The sequence below is a fragment of the Gossypium arboreum genome, chromosome 3 (genome assembly GCF_025698485.1).
Source record: "Gossypium arboreum isolate Shixiya-1 chromosome 3, ASM2569848v2, whole genome shotgun sequence".
Taxonomy (NCBI): domain Eukaryota; kingdom Viridiplantae; phylum Streptophyta; class Magnoliopsida; order Malvales; family Malvaceae; genus Gossypium; species Gossypium arboreum.
In genome coordinates this window covers 133,193,426-133,209,921 of record NC_069072.1, presented here as the reverse complement: position 1 = coordinate 133,209,921, position 16,496 = coordinate 133,193,426, and the positions used below count along the sequence as shown (strand labels likewise).

Here is a 16,496-nt window from a genome sequence, read left to right as displayed (position 1 = left end):
TGGTGCATCTACCGCCGGCATATGTCCCGAAGACGAAGATACCGCTCGAGCCCTTCCTCGGCCACGTCCACAGCCTCTTCCACGAGAAGCTCTTGTACTCATATCGTATTATAAATGTGGTAGGTATACATTATTTTAGGTCATATTAGGGTCCGGATCTCTCTACTATTTATGGGTTTGAGATTTAGTCCTTATATTTTTATTTGGTATAATTTGTGTTAGGTATAAATTGTCTTCAATTATATTTTGGTTTTGATCCCTTTATTATGTTTAATTTTGAGATTTTGCTCTTATATTTTTGTTTGGTAAAATTTGGTATCTATACTATTATAATGGCATTAGCCTATCAAAATGTTGAGAATCAAACTAATTATCATAAAATGATTTTTTTGATAGAGCGGTGTTCTTAAGAAATATTGATGTCAAAATTTTAATTGAATTAGTTAATAATATTAACGACTTAGACTAACTAATGACACTATAAAAACAACTGAATCAAAATATGTTAAAATTAAAGTATAAAAATTATAACTTGAATTAGTATATAGTATAGAAGCTAAAAGTTAAATTTTGACCATTTCTAGGGAAAAACAACACAAAAGACAAAGAAAAATAGAACACAAGTGTGAAAGTGTAAGATGCATTTGGGCATTACTTTTATATGTAGAAGTATAGGTTATGTAGGTCCAACACAATATTTAGAATTATTTATAGTTTCTTCTCAACTTATAAATAAGAGGACAATATATTTTAGCGTACTCAAACCCATATCCTTTTACATTAATAACAATGTCAATATCAATTAGTAAAATTTAGATATTAACATATCTCACAAAGTGAAATAATGAATTAAGCCAACTAAATTTGTGAGGTTGTCTTTAATGCTTATTTTCCAACGTGATTGAATTGTTCTTTTCTTTTACGTGGGTCACGCTGTGTTGGGGTTCTTAAAAGCACCTCTATAATTGGTCCCATTACGTGGAAAGGAGTAATTGGAATTTATGAACATATTTATTGTCATTGTTGATAAAGTCATCGGTCCGATTGTTGTCAATCATATTGCTAATAAATACATTCAGTACCAATGTTGTCGTCATATTACTAATTTCATCCCCACCTTTCATGTGAACACACCACCTTTTACATCCTTTGGGATATAGTTGAAAATGTCAAATTGCTAGATGACTGTAGTGCTAAACCATTTGTCTCTGTAAGGTCTCGAATGTTGAAATTTATACTAAATATTTAATCCTTATACATGATGACAACATTATCGAGGAATTTTAGACATGTTAGTGAGAAAGTTGTCCTCGATGTTGCCTTACATTGGAGGATATAACAGGAGCTAATGAGGGTAGTAAAGAAGGGGTTCAGAGTGAGGGTACTGTAATAGGTGGGCCAATTTTACTAGGAAAGATGACTTAGTGAGTGAAGAAATTAGTTTAGAGGGTTTAGTGTAACACTTTATATTTGACCCAAAAATTGATCAGATACAAAATGTTATATTTATTGTCAATACAACTCAAATTAACATTAAAAAAATTATCGAAACTAAAAATAAATCAAGCATGACAAATAAAATCAAAAGATGTTTATTACAGATGTTTTATGAATTAGACAGTAGTTCAGAGTTTGTTTTCGCAGAATCGAAGTCTAGCTACAGTTTCAGTCTCTTATCAGATTTTCCTATGGTTTCAGAATCATCCTATCTAGAGTATCCTAGTAGGGTTTCAGTACAGACAGATAATTTAGAAAAATATTCAGAGGAGTTTAGAGTAGTACTTACAGGCTTGGTAGGAGATTCGAATGCCACCTTTTAAAGATCTAAATTTTGAAACCGCATTTTTCGCAATCTTTATAAAATTTTCGCTTTCAAAATCTTTGTTTTGTAAACCCATTCCACGTACCGAGTTGTTGCAACCTAGGCTCGATACCACTAAATGTAGCACCCCAAACCCGCCCGAAGTTATGGCGGATCCGCATGCCACATCAAAAACGTAAAAAAAATTTCCATTCTAAGTCCGTAAAATCGTACTTGATGTTCAAAAGATTAATTCATTAAAGGTTAAAGTGAATGGAAGCTGTGCACCGTAGGAAACCTAAAAGAGGTGGTGAGTCCATCTGACCGCTTAAGTACCAAGCTCCTTCGATCCAATCCTGACATGCATACCGCCATTGCCACACCTTAACGTCATGGATATTTCTAGGAAACCGATTTGATTAAGTCATTTTTAGGAAAAGTGATTAATTTTGGAAAATACTTTCATTGCGGAAGCTTTGCTTGTTGTCGTGTTATTTTGAAATCAATTGTTGTTTTTGAAAACGCGCCCTAAAGCTATCCAATTTCAACAGTTAAAATAAGTATTACCTATCTTAGTAATACATATTAAAACCATAAAAAATAATTAAGCGGCCTTATTATATTTAAAAGCCTAAAAACTTCAAACGTAAATAAAAGGATGTCTAGTTCACCAGAAGAAAATCAAACTTTCAGAACGGGTGGCCACTCCGAATTCCCTCACAGCTCCAAGCCCACTATGGTTGGGGATTTCCTGCGTGGATGAAAATAAAAGGGGTGAGTTTGGGGAAACTCAGTGTGTAAAATAACCCAACCATAACCTATATCAGCTCAAACCACAGAAATAGAATAAGTTGGCCTTAGCCCAGAACAAAATTCAGAATAAAGCCCATAGGCCCATAATGTAACGTAACGTAGCAGATATTACATGTTTATGTAGAAACCCAACCATATCCAACCGTATACACCCCCGTACCAACCTTACACCGTGTGGGGAGACAACTCGACCCACCCAACCGCTACACACCACGTAATTTGCAGCATGGTCGCAGAGCGTATAATGTGACAGAGTCACAGATCTGAATAATCGTGGCGAGCCACCGATCGATATATGTGGCGAGCCACCAGATCGATATTTGTGGCATAGCCACCGTAACGCTTCCTCCATAATATAACCCATGTCCCCATGCAATGATATATAATCATGGCATACATCATACGTAATCGATCGTCATGCTTTTCAAGAAAATTAACCCTAGGGGTATAACGATAATTTTGCACCTAGGGGTATAACAGTAATTTTCCATACATAGGGGTATCATAATAATTTAGCTAATTTTAGGGTTTTCATGCATATCCTAACTATTTACGTACTATCAGAATACTTACCGCACATACTTACTGAATTGGGCCCGTTGGCCCATGAACCTGATCTTTGGCCCATTAAGCCCAAATTATCAAAATGTACGAAATCGCTGCATCTGCAGTTTATTACTTTAGATTACCAAATATACAAACCCAACTATCTTACGAGCATTCGCACACTCGCAAATTCCCAAAATCGACTTTTCGGCATTTCGCTTTTCGCTTTTGCCAATCTAGTCTATGAGAGGGTGTCGATTACACACACATTTTATGACGATATCTCGACGAGATCCACACACGAACCGCCTACAATTGGATTACTAACACGTTAATCTAACTATTCAAATACAAACTACGATAACCCCTTACAATATTCGCCAACCACACCTACAGATCATAGTAAGCTTATAAGAAATCAATAAGCAACTCATTAACAAATTTTTGTCAATGTTTACCACATAATCATAATTTCACTGCAAGCTGTCTTCCTGAGCAACAGTCACTAAATTATTTATAACTGGAGCTACGAAAATCCAAATCAAGTTCCGTTAATTTCCCCTGAAAATAGACTCATATATCTTCTATCCATAAAATTTTCAGAATTTTTGGTTTAGCCAATCAATACCAGATTTTTCTCAAAGTTTCCCATGTTTCACTGTTTGACTAATCTGACCACTCTTCATTACGAATCAAATTTCTCATTGTACAGAATTCAAAATATGTTCTTGTTTATTTCATTAGAAACTAGACTCAATAAGCTTTAATTACATAATTTATTCAGCTTCTAATTCATCTCCCACAATTTATGGTGATTTTCCAAAGTCACGTTACTGCTGCTGTCCCAAGCAGATTTATTACCAAATCACTCTTTCATACACCTATCTTGCATGCATGTTATTTAAACATGTATATTACCAATCAATCATCACATATCTATGATTTTTACTTAAGCATAATCTCCATTTCATCATTTTAAAGCACAACATGTTAGCCAATTTTTCCCTTTAGCATCTAAGACACATGCATGCTCATTTGTTTGGCTCAACTTCACATATCTTCCATTTTTCATCAAAAGAACATGAAACAACAACCATTTCCTTCATTTTAATTCATGACCAAATGCTCACAACACAACTAAAAATCAAAATAAACTTCAAGAGTTAAGGTAGAATCAAGAAGAACTCATGAACCTCAAAATAGAAGCAAGGTACCAAGAACTTACCTTCAATTTTCCTCCTCCTAATGACCGAATACTCAAGAGCTTTCTCCTCTCCTTTCTCTTCTCTAACTTTCAGCTATGATGAACAAAGATGGACAAAACTTTGTTCTTTTCACCCTTTTCTTTTAATAAAACTTCATATTTCATCCATTTAATTCTTTAATACAAAAGACATGAAATTCTTATCATGAAACATTTACCTAACCCATTATCATGAAACATTTACCTAACCCATTATCATGGAACATTTACCTAACCTATTATCAATTTGTATCAATTTGTACCATAAATTATGGATATCAAGTGCACATTTTGTCTACAACAACATGATGGCTGGCCACTTCATGTAAAATGGGAGGTTTGTCATGCAAATCCTCCTATTTTGCACTCCTATTTATTTGGCCACTTCAATTTAGCCTATAGTATTTTCAAACATTTTCACATAGGTTCTATTTCATAATTTCACCCCCTTTTTCTTATGGAACAAAAATTAACTAAAATTACCAGGTTCTATCTTAAGCTTGGGCCTTCTAGAGGCCCACTAACATAATTAAACCTATGCCAACATTCACAGGATTCCCGAAAATTGGGCGTTACAACTCTACCCTCCTTAAAGAAATTTCGTCCTCTAAATTTACCTAATCAAACAGATGAGGTTATTCTTTGTTGCATCGTCTCTTCTCGCTCCCAAACTCGAAGTTTCCTTCCTTAACTTGTTGAAAACGAGTGACCAAAGACTCAATGTTCAACTGCTTTTCCTTAATCGATCCACCTAGGTTGGCCTCACTTGCAACTCACCAACAGACTTCCATCATCATACTGAGACTCGAGACAAGCAAACATTGCTCTCGGATCGAGATCTGACTACGACTTAGAGCATCGGCTACCACATTAGCCTTGCTTGGGTGATACTCGATCGAACAGTCATAATCCTTAAGCAACTCAATCCATCTCATTTGCCTAAGGTTCAGCTCCTTCTGAGTCAACAAATACTTAAGACTCTTATGGTCAGTGTATATAATACACCTTTCTCCGTACAAGTAATGTCTCCAAATCTTAAGTGCAAATATCACTGCTGCCAACTCTAAATCATGAGTCAAATAGTTTCCCTCATGAGGCTTAAGCTATCGTGATGCATATGCAACCACCTTACCCTCTTGCATTAACACGCAGCCCAAACCCACGTATGATGCGCCTTCGCATACGATAAAATCATTCCCAGACTCCGACTAAATTAACACAAGTGCTTCAGTAAGAACTTTCTTCAACTTCTCAAAAGCTTCCTGCTGTTTCTTAGTCCATACAAACGGTACTCCTTTCCTTATGAGTTTTGTCAAAGGTGCTGCCATCACAGAAAAACATTCCATAAACCTTCTGTAGTATCCTGCCAGTCCTAGAAAACTCCGTATTTCGACAATCGACCTAGGCGGCTTGCACTCCAAAATCGCTTCAATTTTCCGAGGGTCCACCTTAATCCCTTGGCATAGACCACATGTCCTAAGAAGGTTACCTCCCTCAACCAAAATTCACACTTGCTGAACTTCGCAAAGAGTTCCTTCTCCCTTAACACTCGCAACACTACACGGAGATGTTTATCATGTTTCGTTTCAGTTTCAGAATATACCAGGATATCGTCAATAAAGACGACTACGAACTGATCTAAAAATGGTTGGAACACACGATTCATCAGATCCATAAATGCTGCAAGAGCGTTCGTTAGTCCAAATGGCATAACCAGAAACTCGTAATGACTATACCGAGTCCTGAATGTCGTCTTTTGGATATCTGCCTCCTTGACCCTTAACTGATGATATCCAGATCGAAGGTCGATCTTGAAAAATACAGAAGCTCCTCTAAGCTGGTCGAATAGATCGTCAATCCTTGGCAGTGGATACTTATTCTTAATCGTCAGTTTGTTCAACTGGCGATAATCAATGCACATCCGCATCGTACCATCCTTCTTTTTCACGAATAGCACCGGTGCTCCCTATGGAGACACGCTTGGCCTAATGAAGCCCCTATCCAATAACTCTTGAATTTGAGCATTTAACTCTACTAACTCCTTCGGTGCCATCCTATACGGTGCGATAGACACAGGCGCCTTTCCAGGCAACAAATCTATTCCAAACTCAACTTCTTGGTTCGGAGGCAATCTTGGAAGCTCCTCCAGAAAAACATCTTGGAACTCCTTTACGGTCCTAACCTTATCCACTGTCAGTCCCCCCTCTTCCGACTGACTTACAAATGCCAAATAGGCCTCACAACCTTTCCGAATCCACTTCTTGGCTCTTAATGCCGATACCATATTGGACAAATAATCCCTTCGCTCACCTATCACCATAACCTCCTCATCCTTTGTGGTCCTTAACACCATTCGTTTAACAGCACAATCTAGAGTCGCTTTATGCTTAACAAGCCAGTCCATTCCCAAAATGAGATCAAACTCTCCGAACGGTAACTCCATCAGATCTCCAGGAAAAATCTTGCCTTGAGTTTCTAAGGGTACATTCCTATACAGTTTGTCTACCCTAACCGAGTGACCCAAAGGACTTAGTACAGATACCCCACTTACAATCTCCTCAGAGCAGTCCAAGTCGTCCATAATCCGTTCTGTGGCCTCCAACTAATATTCTGCCATATTCGGGCTATACCAGACACGCCCCTAAAGATCTCCGTTCCGTTAGTCCCGAAGTCATTCAGAAATAGATCCCTGAATTTCGTTGCCCGAACTTGCTCCGGTAACCCTTTCCAGAACACGAAGCATTGCCTGTGACAGGGAATCATCCTCGGCACCGTGGTCATGAGACTCTACCTTTGTTGCCGGTGGTACTGGTGCATCTACCGCCGGCATATGTCCCGAAGACGAAGATACCGCTCGAGCCCTTCCTCGGCCACGTCCACAGCCTCTTCCACGAGAAGCTCTTGTACTCATATCGTATTATAAATGTGGTAGGTATACATTATTTTAGGTCATATTAGGGTCCGGATCTCTCTACTATTTATGGGTTTGAGATTTAGTCCTTATATTTTTATTTGGTATAATTTGTGTTAGGTATAAATTGTCTTCAATTATATTTTGGTTTTGATCCCTTTATTATGTTTAATTTTGAGATTTTGCTCTTATATTTTTGTTTGGTAAAATTTGGTATCTATACTATTATAATGGCATTAGCCAGTCAAAATGTTGAGAATCAAACTAATTATCATAAAATGATTTTTTTGATAGAGCGGTGTTCTTAAGAAATATTGATGTCAAAATTTTAATTGAATTAGTTAATAATATTAACGACTTAGACTAACTAATGACACTATAAAAACAACTGAATCAAAATATGTTAAAATTAAAGTATAAAAATTATAACTTGAATTAGTATATAGTATAGAAGCTAAAAGTTAAATTTTGACCATTTCTAGGGAAAAACAACACAAAAGACAAAGAAAAATAGAACACAAGTGTGAAAGTGTAAGATGCATTTGGGCATTACTTTTATATGTAGAAGTATAGGTTATGTAGGTCCAACACAATATTTAGAATTATTTATAGTTTCTTCTCAACTTATAAATAAGAGGACAATATATTTTAGCGTACTCAAACCCATATCCTTTTACATTAATAACAATGTCAATATCAATTAGTAAAATTTAGATATTAACATATCTCACAAAGTGAAATAATGAATTAAGCCAACTAAATTTGTGAGGTTGTCTTTAATGCTTATTTTCCAACGTGATTGAATTGTTCTTTTCTTTTACGTGGGTCACGTTGTGTTGGGGTTCTTAAAAGCACCTCTATAATTGGTCCCATTACGTGGAAAGGAGTAATTGGAATTTATGAACATATTTATTGTCATTGTTGATAAAGTCATCGGTCCGATTGTTGTCAATCATATTGCTAATAAATACATTCAGTACCAATGTTGTCTCGTCATATTACTAATTTCATCCCCACCTTTCATGTGAACACACCACCTTTTCATCACACTGGGATATAGTTGAAAATGTCAAATTGCTAGATGACCTGTAGTGCTAAACCATTTGTCTCTGTAAGGTCTCGAATGTTGAAATTTATACTAAATATTTAATCCTTATACATGATGACAACATTATCGGAGGAATTTTAGACATGTTAGTGAGAAAGTTGTCCTCGATGTTGCCTTACATTGGAGGATATAACAGAGCTAATGAGGGTAGTAAAGAAGGGGTTCAGAGTGAGTCTTTGTAATAGGTGGGCCAATTTTACTAGGAAAGATGACTTAGTGAGTGAAGAAATTAGTTTAGAGGGTTTAGTGTAACACTTTATATTTGACCCAAAATTGATCGGATACAAAATGTTATATTTATTGTCAATACAACTCAAATTAACATTAAAAAATTATCGAAACTAAAATAAATCAAGCATGACAAATAAAATCAAAAGATGTTTATTACAGATGTTTTATGAATTAGACAGTAGTTCAGAGTTTGTTTTCGCAGAATCGAAGTCTAGCTACAGTTTCAGTCTCTTATCAGATTTTCCTATGGTTTCAGAATCATCCTATCTAGAGTATCCTAGTAGGGTTTCAGTACAGACAGATAATTTAGAAAAATATTCAGAGGAGTTTAGAGTAGTACTTACAGGCTTGGGCCGGAGATTCGGAATGCCACCTTTTAAAGATCTAAATTTTGAAAACCGCATTTTTCGCAATCTTTATAAAATTTTCGCTTTCAAAAATCTTTGTTTTTGTAAACCCATTCCACAGCCGAGTTGTTGCAACCTAGGCTCTGATACCACTAAATGTAGCACCCCAAACCCGGCCCAGAAGTTATGGCCGGATCCGGCATGCCACATCAAAAACGTAAAAAAAAAATTTCCATTCTAAGTCCAGAAAATCGTACTTGATGTTCAAAAGATTAATTCATTAAAGGTTAAAGTGAATGGAAGTCATGCACCGGTAGGAAACCGGAAAAGAGGTGGTGAGTCCATCGGATTGCTTAATACCAAGCTCCTTCGGATCCAATCCTAGACATGCATACCGCCATTGCCACACCTTAACGTCATGGATATTTCTAGGAAACCGATTTGATTAAGTCATTTTAGGAAAAGTGATTAATTTTGGAAAATACTTTCATTGCGGAAGCTTTGCTTGTTGTCGTGTTATTTTGAAATCAATTGTTGTTTTTGAAAACGCGCCTAAAGCTATCCAATTTCAACAGTTAAAATAAGTATTACCTATCTTAGTAATACATATTAAAACCATAAAAATAATTAAGCGGCCTTATTATATTTAAAAGCCTAAAACTTCAAACGTAAATAAAAGGATGTCTAGTTCACGGAAGAAAATCAAACTTTCGAGCGGGTGGCCACTCCGAATTCCCTCACGACTCCAAGCCCACTATGGTTGGGGATTTCTGCGTGGATGAAAATAAAAGGGTGAGTTTGGGAAACTCGATGTGTAAAATAACCCAACCATAACCTATATCACTCAAACCACGAAATAGAATAAGTTGGCCTTAGCCGAACAAAATTCGAATAAAGCCCATAGGCCCATAATGAACGTAGCGTAGCAGATATTACATGTTTATGTAGAAACCCAACCATATCCAACCGTATACACCCCGTACCAACCTTACACCGTGTGGGGAGACAACTCGACCCACCCAACCGCTACTACACCACGTAATTTGCAGCATGGCTGCGAGCGAATAATGTGACAGAGTCACAGATCTGAATAATCGTGGCGAGCCACCGAAGCAGATATATGTGGCGAGCCACCAGATCGAGATATTTGTGGCATAGCCACCGAACGCTTCCTCCATAATATAACCCATGTCCCCATGCAACAGATATATAATCATGGCATACATCATACAGAATCAGATCGTCATGCTTTTCAGTAAAAATTAACCCTAGGGGTATAACGATAATTTTGCACCTAGGGGTATAACAGTAATTTTCCATACATAGGGGTATCATAATAATTTAGCTAATTTTAGGGTTTTCATGCATATCCTAACTATTTACGTACTATCAGAATACTTACCGCACATACTTACTGAATTGGGCCCGTTGGCCCATGAACTCGATCTTTGGCCCATTAAGCCCAAATTATCAAAATGTACGAAATCGCGCGTACTGCAGTTTATTACTTTAGATTACCAAATATACAAACCCAACTATCTTACGAGCATTCGCACACTCGCAAATTCCCAAAATACTGACTTTTCGGCATTTCGACTTTTCGCTTTTGCCAATCTAGTCTATGAGAGGGTGTCGATTTACACACTGCTTTGCGACGATATCTTGACGAGATCCACACACGAACCGCCTACAATTGGATTACTAACACGTTAATCTAACTATTCAAATACAAACTACGTATTAACCCCTTACAATATTCGGCCAACCACACCTACAGATCATAGTAAGCTTATAAGAAATCAATAAGCAACTCATTAACAAATTTTTGTCAATGTTTACCACATAATCATAATTTCACTGCAAGCTGTCTTCCTGAGCAACAGTCACTAAATTATTTATAACTGGAGCTACGAAAATCCAAATCAAGTTCCGTTAATTTCCCCTGAAAATAGACTCATATATCTTCTATCCATAAAATTTTCAGAATTTTTGGTTTAGCCAATCAATACCAGATTTTTCTCAAAGTTTCCCATGTTTCACTGTTTGACTAATCTGACCACTCTTCATTACGAATCAAATTTCTCATTGTACAGAATTCAAAATATGTTCTTGTTTATTTCATTAGAAACTAGACTCAATAAGCTTTAATTACATAATTTATTCAGCTTCTAATTCATCTCCCACAATTTATGGTGATTTTCCAAAGTCACGTTACTGCTGCTGTCCCAAGCAGATTTATTACCAAATCACTCTTTCATACACCTATCTTGCATGCATGTTATTTAAACATGTATATTACCAATCAATCATCACATATCTATGATTTTTACTTAAGCATAATCTCCATTTCATCATTTTAAAGCACAACATGTTAGCCAATTTTTCCCTTTAGCATCTAAGACACATGCATGCTCATTTGTTTGGCTCAACTTCACATATCTTCCATTTTCATCAAAAGAACATGAAACAACAACCATTTCCTTCATTTTAATTCATGACCAAATGCTCACAACACAACTAAAAATCAAAATAAACTTCAAGAGTTAAGGTAGAATCAAGAAGAACTCATGAACCTCAAAATAGAAGCAAGGTACCAAGAACTTACCTTCAATTTTCCTCCTCCTAATGACCGAATACTCAAGAGCTTTCTCCTCTCCTTTCTCTTCTCTAACTTTCAGCTATGATGAACAAAGATGGACAAAACTTTGTTCTTTTCACCCCTTTTTCTTTTAATAAAACTTCATATTTCATCCATTTAATTCTTTAATACAAAAGACATGAAATTCTTATCATGAAACATTTACCTAACCCATTATCATGAAACATTTACCTAACCCATTATCATGGAACATTTACCTAACCTATTATCAATTTGTATCAATTTGTACCATAAATTATGGATATCAAGTGCACATTTTGTCTACAACTACATGATGGCTGGCCACTTCATGTAAAATGGGAGGTTTGTCATGCAAATCCTCCTATTTTGCACTCCTATTTATTTGGCCACTTCAATTTAGCCTATAGTATTTTCAAACATTTTCACATAGGTTCTATTTCATAATTTCACCCCCTTTTTCTTATGGAACAAAAATTAAGTAAAATTACTGGGTTCTATCTTAAGCTTGGGCCTTCTAGAGGCCCACTAACATAATTAAACCTATGCCAACATTCACAGGATTCCCGAAAATTGGGGCGTTACATGTACCAAAAAGATCGATAGTGTGATGAACTAGTGACGATCCCCGAGTCGGTGGCCAAAATCAACAATCTATAAAACAGAGAAATAAAGAACAGAGTAAGCTTTCAAAGCTTAGTAAGTTTTAAGCATCACAAACAATTAAAGACTTATCGAAAATCGAAACATTCATTTAAACAGACTTATTCTCAATTCAAATTGCTTCATGGCCGAATACACATAAACATATACATAGATTTCTCAGCACATATTTTGTAACGCCCCAAAAATTGGGCCTAGAAGAGTTGGGCTTTGAGTCTGGGATTCGGATAGAAGAAAACCTGAATAATTAAGAAGTTTTAATTATTATCGTTTAAGAAAGAATTTTTACTACTAGAAAAATTCTTACTATATTTATTATTATGGATATTTTAAATTTTTATGAAATTTTAATTAGCATTATGAGATAAAATTATTATTATTAGAAAAATATTATTGTATGTATGTTTGAAAATTTTATGAAAATTATTATTATTTCTGTATTATTGATATTTGAAATTTTTATTATTAGATATATTTATAAAATTATTATTATTATTGGAAAGGAAAAAAAATATTAGTTGTAACGTCCTGATTTTCGGGATTTTTTTTGGGTTTTTGCGATTTTTAGTAAATCTTGAAATTTTCATGTTCTAAATATTGGAATTATGTTTAAATATGTTAGTAGACCTTTAGAAGGCCCAAGACTAAGCTAAACACGGTAAAATATCAAGGTGGGATTTTTAAGTGAATAGGAGATTTGGTTAAGTGGGCTTTTAAGAAGAACTGCGTAAGTTATGACACAAATAAGGCCTTGGTAAAGTGGCAAGGTGACGCCACTAAGTTTCTAAAAAAGTGGCGCTTGGGAAGGAATTGGAGGTCCAGGGTTCAAGTTGTAAGGTAGGCATATTGTTTTTTTCTTTTAATTTTTAGGCATGTACTAGGCATGTGATCACACAAGTAAATTTCGACAAGGGCCTTAGAGAAATGGGCCGATTGCTCTAATTTAATATTAGGGTTAGGTTCTTTTCTTTTCTATCTTGGAGAATTAGGGTTAGTCACTGAAAGCTTTCTTTCATCTTTTTCGAATTCTCACAAAAGCCGAAAACACAAGTCTATTTCTCATTGTGCGAATTTTCTTCTTCTCTTTTCCTCCATGTTTTCTCTTCCTTTATGCTTCTCCTTCTAGCGAAACCTTCGACCATCTTATTCACCTTCTTTGTCGATCCCATCTTCCATTAAACCTTCATCACCAATCGCCATTAAAAGGCAAATCACGAAAACTCACTACTTGTGCCGATTTCTCCAAAGCCAAATCCTTCAGTATTTTTGTTCCTTGTGATCAACATTCATCATCTCTAAACCCTTAATATCCGCTTCAACAACGTTACTCCAAGGTTATAGCCTCAAACCATCATCTTCTTCATCACCTAAAAAGCGAAATACCATAGATTTAGGGACTTATAGCGAACTTCAGATCTTCTAGATTCGAGTTCTACCATCGTTTAGGGATAAATCGCATCGATCTACGTAGAAATCAAAGAGGAACAAGTGGTAAGTGCTCATCACTTCAGATCTAGTCTTATTTTACAACTTTGAAAAGTCAAGTCCCCAAAATCTAGGGAGGTGTCGATTTGGGCATATGGCTCTAAGGGTCTTTAACGATGTTTTCTTTCAGTGACTAGAGTCTTCTTAAGCGTTGAATTAAAGGCGTGGTTCATTGGAGCAATCGATTGAGCTAGCTATCGATTTTGGCAAAAAGGTAAGGTTTCAAAGGCTTTCAGGGACATGGTTCGGTCATGGATAAGTAGGTTTTGGGTTTAGTGATTACAATTTGTAAATAAGAACTGTTCTAATCAATTGTAGGACATCGGAAGAGGTCTCAGTAGCGGTTGTCGCGAATCAGGTGTGTACCGAACACCCTTTCTTAGTTCAATTCGGCAAAAGCAAATGTCAAATCCGGCATTTCATGGTCATGTGAGTATGCGAATGCTCTCAAGTCATAGAGTAATTGTTAGATCTGGCACCGCAAGGTGGTAAGCACGTCAGCGTGACGTTTTAGCGTATTTCGGAAAAAAAGGGCTCGATGGGCCAAAAGCGGGCCCAATGGGCTTACTGGACCAATATGGGCAAGAGATGGGCAAATTAGCTTTGTTAGGTAGATGGTGGAATCAAATTGCATAAAACGATAAAAATTCTGAATTAGCTTGTGTAGTAGCGTAGATCACGAAATTACCCTAAAGAGCAAAATTATTGAAATTACCCTAAAGAGCAAAATTACCGATATACCCTAGAGTTTTAAATTGGGTGAATCGCATGATTGATCAATGTTGTATTTTACATGATATGCTTTTATTAACATCTTGCATGGGGTTGGGGTATTAATGGAGGAAATCTTGAAAGTGGTTCATCCACGTCTTGGAGGCTTTGCCTCAATCGACTGAATTTGAGTGCGTTCTTTGCAACTGTGGTGTGTAGGGATGGGTGGGTTGAGATATTCCCACATGGTGTGTAGGGTTGGTGCAGGCGGTGTAGCGGTTGGTGGGTTGAGTAGTCTCCCGGATGGGCTTGCATTCATTATTACTATTGTTACTCATGTTCTTCGAACGGGCCTATGGGCCACACTTGTTATGTTAAAAAGGGCTAAGACCTTGCTATGTGATTCGAAAAGGGCTTGACCTCTGTGTCTTGTTATCTGAATAGGGCTTAGGCCCAATGGGCTCGAGCTGAATTGGGCTTTGGATGGGTTTCTGATATATCGAGTTTTCCCAAACTCACCCCTTCCTCTTCCATCCTTGCGGTGAGCCCTAGAATTGGTGGACTTGGAGTGGCGGGATTCAGAGTGGCCATGAAGATTGATTGACGATTTTAAATAAGTTTAGCCTTTAATTTGGATTATTTTATTTTTATCATGCTTAAAGTTGTAATAAGGCGCTCTTTTTAATTACTTTTATTTTGGGGATTATTAAACTGGCTAGCACTAGGGTTCGCTTTTATAAAAACTACTTGTTTTAAAAAGTTCACGATGACGCGCAAAGTTTCCATAAAGTAAATGTTTTCCCAATAAAATAAATATCTTTAAGCAAACGTTTTGCAACCTTAATCATTTTCTTAAGATGGTCATAATCAAACAATTTTTCTCAAAATTATACGAGATGTTAGAGTGTGGCAATGGCGGTGTGCATGTCTAGGATTGGATCCGAAGGAGCTTGGTACTTAGCGATCGACGGACTCACCTCCTCTTCTTCCCGGTTTCCTACCGGTGCCTGACTACCGTTCACTTTAACCTACTTTTAAAAGTGTCTTTTACAACACCAAACTAAATTTTCCAAGCTAAGTAATACGGAATGATTTGAACGCTTCAATGTGGCACATCGATCCGGTCATAACGTCTAGGCCGGGTTTGGGGTGTTACATATTTTCTTCTACTTAAAATTCATAAGATGCATTTAAATCAAATAATCTCATATATTAACAATATTTGACCGAATAGGTCATTGTTTTACTAAAGATATAACAATCATTCACACTTAAGTATCATTCTTTAATACTAATAATTCACAAAATCATTGGTGAATGTACATGAGTACATAAAGAAATTTTAACATATAATTCATATACAAATATACCATGACCGATTAAATCATTCTCATATTCGCAAATATAACCATCAATCATATTTATATATATATATATATATTCTTCTTTGATGCTAATGATTCACTTCGAAATCAATTCACCGATGAGTAAGTAATACGTACCTGAACATTTTAAATGTATAGTACTTACTCGACAATGGTTTACTGCGAACATTCAATATCGTAATCTTACTTAACTTACTGGCATTAAGCCTGTCAAGTCTTAGGACTTGAAGCCAATTACTAGCACAAGCCTGCGGGAATTTAAACCCAGTATAATACTAGCTCGAAGCCTGCGGGACTTTAGCCTGGATATAATTCCAGCACATAGCCTGCGGACCCTAAGTCTGGATATACATCACTGAATGTCATGCATACTTATTCACAAGAAAATTCAATTCACATAACGTCTCACAATCATAGTTCATTTATTCCATTCGAATAATAGCATAACATGGGCACCATTCATATAACTTTTGGCTTAATAACGTACATAAGAATATATGTCCATTTTACTTTCCAAGCTTAACTTCTAATGTCTATTCGGCTTTAAGCCTTAAACATAAATTATTTGTCACTCAACTATATTCAAATAGAATCAATAGATTGCAGTACAGTTATCATACACATATCAAGACATT

The 16,496-nt window shown here is 36.1% G+C and overlaps 1 long non-coding RNA gene across 1 annotated transcript; it reads right to left on the bottom strand.

Annotated features, from left to right (window-relative positions):
- Positions 1–2,307: 2,307 nt before the first annotated feature.
- On the bottom strand, positions 2,308–4,509 carry LOC128290131 (uncharacterized). The gene is made up of 2 exons (XR_008279774.1): positions 4,386–4,509; positions 2,308–2,552 (listed from the first exon to the last, which is right to left on the bottom strand). It is a non-coding gene; the product is annotated as an uncharacterized LOC128290131 (long non-coding RNA).
- Positions 4,510–16,496: the final 11,987 nt, after the last annotated feature.